Raw genomic sequence first — 7096 nt, 5'->3', positions numbered from 1 at the left:
TCTTCCGATGTGTCCAGAGTGTCTCACCCAGTCACCCTGTTAATTCAGTGACTTTGCGGAAATGGTTTCCAGTTTTCCAGAATGAAAATGTGGATTTGACCACAACTGTAGTATTTTTCTCAGAATTTTTAAAAATATAACTATAAACAGAGAGAAGAGGAATACTTCCTTTAGTATTGAGCAACTTTCCTGTTCCTAGATAGGCACATGTGGGCTGCAGCCAGTGTCAGCAGCAAATAGTTGTAAAGAGAGTGTTTGTTCTGATATGGTGAAGGAATGGCAATAAAGAAGATTAGTGGCTTACAGAATAAGATTAGAAGAAACAGAATTGGAATAAAAGGAGTAAGAGATGGAAAACTGTTAAACTCGGTGTGTCGGTTAAGTGTATGTTATATGTAAAATCTCAATATATAAATAGCTGTTGTGATTCATGTTAACTATTGCCTCCAGTAAGGTAAAAACAGTCCAGCTAACCTTTGTCTGTAGGGGTGGCTATGAAACTGTCCTGGTGGTAGTTCATATTTATCATATTTTTGCTGATTTCTTAAAATAATAATCCTGTGATTTCCATCAACCCAACTAATCCTTTAGTACTTGTAATTTACAGGTTTTTGATGGCATCTAAATATTTAAGCACATAATTAATAAGTGTTAAATCAGAATTAATAAACCACTAAGAAATTACTGCTTTGTAAAGGCTATTTGTATGCTGAGGTGATGGGCTTGTTAGTTGAACATAGTAAATCAGTAGAATATTAATAATTCTAATTGTGCTGTTTTGGACAAAGGAATAATACAAATGAGATCATCTTATGCTGCCTGGAAAGGATCTCAAAATGTTATAAACATTTTTAGTTCTATTTTTTTAGTGGTTTTAAAATTAGAATCTGCTACATGTGGTACAATAGGCATATTCGTAACTGGGGAGAAAGATGAGTAGATGAATCTACAGACCAGTTATGTTGGTGCTGAGTACACCTGTATTTAACCAACGCATAGTGTCAGCATGGTGGATGAAGACTTAGAGGAAATGTTGCCAGAGTTGGAATTTGGCCAGGATGCTCCCCTTATTGCCTTTGTTGCTTGTTCATTAAAATTATCAAAACAATTACCTTGGAAAGAGATGGACTAGCAAGCACAGTATTTTTGTAGTGCTTATATGTACACAGGAAGAAAAAACCTGGAGTTATTTCCGTATTGAGAGAAGTCTTGAGATTTCTTTGGGTTCACAGCATGAGAGCAAAAGTGTAAAACTGTCTGAGACTTGCTCAAGCGGATAGGAGCTGGGTACAAGACACAGTCCCTTAAAAATAACTTTATAAAACAATGAACAGTTAAAGTTATGATAACTACAATTGTGGTGTTTGGGACAAAGCAATAACACAAATGAGGTTGTGTTACACTGCCTGGAAAGGATAAAAAAAATAATCTGCTGTACATGGTGCAATAGCTATGTTCTTAAGTAGGAAGGAAGATGAGTAGATAAATTTTAGGATTGTATGATACTATATGGTTTCTTCAGAATATATAAAAAAATGCTGTAATGTGTCCAATCAAATGTATGTGTAGTCTTATACTTTATTGGCTGGTGGATACTGAGAGAAAGAATGTAAGAAATGAAACAGAGCCATCCTCCCAGTTTCTCTGAATGGCAGGTTCTGAGTAGAAGCTCCCAGACTGTGGTACACGGTAGCAGCAGGTTGATGATCACAGCACACCAGGACCTGTCACTGCTGCATTGACAGCCAGGGCAGCAGCAGGTACCACTCCCTGGCATGGTTACACAGGCCCTGTGCTGCTGGCAAATGTTTTTACTTTTTTAGCTCTGTATAATTTCCTTTCATTCAACTTCCTCATTTTCTTTTTTTTTCTTTTTAAAGTTCCTATTTCTGAAGGAAAAAGTTGTGGTGAATTTTTTTTTTAGCCTTTTCCTGTCTGGCAACGATACCAAATATAAGTATGTAGTAGCTGTAAGTGATTCTTCTGGAGCTGTGTCTTTAGCCAGTCTGCTTCAAGGTGTTTTTTTCTTGCTGGGGAATTGAGTGAGAGAGTTCTCCAGCACATTGATCTGATATATTTAAAAAGAAAGAAATCTGTACTTTGTACCGCATCCAAAATTCTTAATTTCTTCTTTTTCAGCTTCATAACCTTCCCAATCTCCTCCACAAGAACCGCTAGGTTTCTTGTGTGTGCTCCCACTACTGGGATTGTTTCCTTGATAGCATAGGTCTCGTATAATCCTGGGTGCATTAAAATATGTTATAGAAACTTAGCTTGGTTTTTTTCCTCACCTTCGTCTTGTGCGTCTGCCTTTGTGATACGTGATGCTGCTTCCCCTCTGGCATGCCCTTGCTGGTCAGTCCCCCATAATTTGTAGGGTGGCATTAGTTTCCAAGTACGTGGGCCTGCTGTCAAGTTTAAGATTCCTTTTATATCGGTATTCTCCTTTTAGACTCAAATTTAGACACCCCTGAAATGGTCAAGCAGTTGGACTACACGATCATTGTAGGTCCCTTCCAACTAAACTATTCTATTCTAAATTTGTAGTTTAACTTAAGATCTAGATTTTGCACAGGTGAATGGAAACACCTACTCATTTCTTCCTGCAACAAGCACTTAACATGCCTGAACTTTGACTTCTGCTCTGTCCTTTAGTTAGGGTGTGGCATTTTCACGTCTATCACAGAGGATTCCATGCTGTGCTATAATAATTTATTCTATTCTTCTAAGCCTCTTTAGACCTGATTGAATTTTGGTAGAGGTAGAGCCCATTCTTGTGTCTAATTTTTTTTTTTTGGTCACAAAATGTTGTTTTGTGCTTGGGGGTATTTTAGGAAATAGGGAACAGAAATACCTTTGTCTTGTGGCCTTTTTATCACTCATTTTCAGCGTGCCTTGGTACCTATTGACCAATGTGCTGTACTGCTAATCAGTGCTGCTGCATGAAACAGCTCTTGGCCTTCAGCCTCTTACCTTGCTGGCTAAACTTTGTGTTGAGGACTGTATTTATGTTCTGTGTCTGATATCCACAAATGTTACTGTTGCCATCTGCTTCTGTTGTGGCCCAGGTGATGCCCAGGGATGCTTTGTAAGAATTCCCTCCTTCAGAGGTGGCCTGATAACCAAGGACTACCAGCTGCCTTTTCGTTGGGACCCGGGGAGGTTTTCCTCTGCCCAAGAGGACACTGACATCTAGTGGATGGGTTCCACAGTCTCAGAGTGAGCAAACTGCTGCTTTAAGGCCATCTTTTTTTCCAGACCCTTACCTAAATTTTGCTTCCTTTTAGATCTTTAGCGTTGTTTGGAGGAAGAAGGGGTGAGGGGAAGCTAGTCAGTTTTGTGTAACTTCTGGGGTTTAAGGATTAAGGGTTGTGCAGTCAAACTGGTTGTTTTTTGTTGTTGTTGGGTTGGGTTTTTTTGCAGTCGTGTCACCTCTATGTGAGCCTCAGATTTTTTAATAAATATTGCATTTCCTAATTGTCCTCCCAGCCTGTGAAGAAGATAGGTTACCTGTGTAGCATGGCAAGAAGAGACAGATGTCCATCTTCTCACCGGAGAGACAGATAGTGCCTCTAAGTTGCCCTCAGTTCTGGGCCTATCCTTTCAATGAAACTTAAAGCCTGATAACATGTGGTAATGCTGCTTTGCAGCTTGTCTCAAACAGCTGTTAATTTAACTGGGAACTGAGTAGCAGGAAAAGTTTTAACAAAACCACAGTTTTTCCAGGAATGTTCTTGAACAGAGAGCAGTGGTTAGAAATCAAACTTTCTGAAAATGTTAATCAAAACATCAGTATGGCTTTAAAGACAAAAATAGACATTTCAGTTGATTTAATAAAATTTGATTTTGTCAAAGAAGATAAATATTGCATAAAACTTGATAGTTTAATAGTTAGGCATGGCACCTTCTGCTATGAGAGACAGTTGAGATGGACTGAGTAGATCATTGTGCCTGTGAACCATTAACACCATTACTGCAGATTATTGTTTCATCTCTGAGGATTTAAGTAATTCTGCACTAGTATTCATTAAACAATAATGTACTGGGTTTGGATTTGTTGACCATCTAGTAACTTTCTAAATGAGGTTAAAAAAAGAGACAGTTTCAAGGCACTTAAACTATGGTTTAAAATCAAAAGAAGGTCCCATTTGATGGTGGAAGAGTCAGAAAGTGTAGACTGACAGTGCTTAGAATGATGGTGTTAGACTTAAATGTTTGGTGATGGTCTTTAAAAAGGAAAATAGTGCTTCCTTGTTGAGAGGAAACATTGACTTTTTTGCTGAAAGATGCTAAGGTTATTTTACTGTTTGCTAGCATTCTTCGGTTACAGTGAAATATCCTCAAGTAAATCCAGACTATCACAACCAAAAACATTAACATAAAAATAAATTCATGTTTTTTATTAAATACTGGAAAATAAAATGTAAAGGCTACTAACAGTTCTTCTGTGCTAAAGCACACTTATGCAAGGCAAGCAATAGATAAAGTAGAATATGAATGTTTCTGCCCTAAGTGGAAAATTTCAGTACTTTCAAGCTGAATCACTTTTATTCATATCAGACCATAAAGAAAAATAAGAATATGCAATCCATCAAAAAAGAAAAATCACTGCCTCAACAGACCCATCATATTAATTAAGAAGAAAGAAGAAAAATAGCTTTTTTCTCCTGTTGGCTATTGAGAATTTATATTGTCTCATCTCTAGAAATATCCCAGCATGCTGGACGTACTACTGAATACAGCCTGTTTATCAGTAATTCTCCTGTGTCTTTATTTCCTTGGTGTCTGCTATAAACACTTCTGAGTTTTCACTTAGTTAATTTGTGATAATATTCATGTGTGTCTCCTTCATTGTCAGCTGCTAGTATGCAACTTTATTTGGCATTTTTTAAGTTTAGTCTTATTTCTGTTATCCTGAAAGTCTGTCTGCTTTGTGTAATGTTCCCATCTTCCCCTCTTGTTGGTTGTTTGTAATCAAAGCTTTGCAATCAAAGGTCTGTTGGTATGCTCTGCTTTTCATGACAAGTCATCAAGGAAAATGCTTGATTGGCCTGGAAAGCTTTGAGAAACCCACTTGTGAAATCCCTCCAGTCAGATGATTTTTGTTTTCTGTTATTTTTCCTTGTAAGAACAGTGTAAAGAGACTCTTGTCTCGCCTGAATTCTTGTAAAAATTCACATACCCTTCTTCTGAATTGGCACCATATCAGATACTTATTTGAAGCTCGGATTGGAAGAGTTTCCTTTCCCATGAAAGGAAGTGCAGTCTTATTACTTTGTCACTTATTCCACATAGAGAAGAATTACAGATAAGAATCTCAAAGCTGGATCTAAAGGTATTCCCGCGTGTTTCTGAAATACCTGGAAGTAAACCTATCATCTAGAACCTGGGGGGTGAATAAAGTTATTTGTATTTCAGATTAAAAAAACACTTAATGAGGGTTCACTATTGTTTACCAAACAAACTGTCTACTTCTACTTTCTGGGTTGTAAATATCCAGCTTTTAAAAACAATGACAGTTGAGGGTTATTTTAAATTTGTCAGCAGCTTGATTGACAAGGCATTTGCCTGAACCAGATTAATTTTACCAGTTGACTTTAGTACCTTTTTATTTGTTGAAATTTGGCACTGTAGAAGGGCTGTATTTAGCACATTAGCTGTGTAACAGGCATAGCCCGCAGGGTACAGACATCAATGAGACTACTTTAGTAGTGTGATTGAGTGTATGCCTCATATGAGGTAAACATTTGAGATATTCTCTGCTGTTCAAAATAGAAGAATTTCAGAAGTAGTTACATTATAAATGCAATAAAGGCAACATGCAAACTGTCAGGAAGTTAATGTAAAGTTTGACTTGCAGCTTTGGTGTGCACAAGGCAATACAATGTAGATAAAGCCTTTATTTTAGAGGTGTCAGGGGTTTAGGTTCTCAGTGCTGGTTTTAAAAGAGGACACACACAATACGTTTGTTACTAGACCCATTAGTTTGATGCAAGCTTTTACAAATCTTTAGAATTTAAAATTTCTTCTAAAATGTTCATAATTTTACAAGGTTAAGCTTCAAACCGTTTGATTAGAACAGTATTTTCATTTACATTTTAGTAACTTCGCTGTAGTATTCTTGTCTCTGGATGTTGTAATGAAATCATGATACAGTTGCTGCAGGATAGGCAGCTATTTCTTTTGCTAGTCAGTTTTGGGTTTGCGTGGTCTTGAGCATACCTGTGATTAAGGTTACCATGGAACTTTGTGTTAATGGTGTGTCAATATATTTGAAATTCTTATATTCAAGACAAATCACAGTTTTTCCTTTTGAAGCAGCTCAGTGAACATTATGAGGAAAGTAAGAACATGTTCTGTGTGAGTGGTAGTACTATAAGGTTGTAGAAAATGCTGAGTATATGCCTGTGTTACTTTTGTAGAAGAGAATTGCATACGGTACAGCACGTCTGGAGAAGATTTAAGGACTTTTTTTAAATTCAGCAGAAACAAACTAAATGGTGGAGTTTATATTGTTGGGGCATTTAGCAGTGTTACTTTCAGCACTTGATTGTTCAGCCCTTAAAACAAAAACTTTAGTGGAGAGAAATACTCTAAAATCGTTCCTGTGAATCACTTATTGTCTGGGTTTGTTGTCTCTGTACTAGCCGTTGCTGTGAGTTTTGTTTGATTAGTTCCTTTATAGCTCTATCTGCTGTAATTATGAGAATTTTGTTGCCTATTGCATTTCCTGTTCTGTCTCTTTGAAACCATAATTGGCATAATCTGGTTGGAAGGTGTGTGCTTTTGAACTGATGGGGACACATTTATTAGGCAAAAATTGTCAGATTTTTGTCAAGATAAGCAATTATAACAAAAGATTCCTTTGCCTATGCATAAATATTGTGGTTATTAGCTAGGTTTATTACAGTTGAAATCTTAGTACAAGTTTGTATCGTTAACGAAGCCACTTCTTTCTGGCTTTAAAAATGCTATTGAACTCTGTCATAAATGGCCTCTTTATAACTAGCACATTCCTTGGCTTCCAAACACAGCCTCAAAGAAGGGGTGAAAATAGTTGTAAGCATGTTTTCTTCAGTTAGTAGAAATGTATTTT

This window comes from Pterocles gutturalis, unplaced genomic scaffold, assembly GCF_000699245.1.
Source record: "Pterocles gutturalis isolate BGI_N339 unplaced genomic scaffold, ASM69924v1 scaffold1542, whole genome shotgun sequence".
NCBI lineage: Eukaryota > Metazoa > Chordata > Aves > Pterocliformes > Pteroclidae > Pterocles > Pterocles gutturalis.
Note: the sequence above shows the minus strand (reverse complement) of the source record.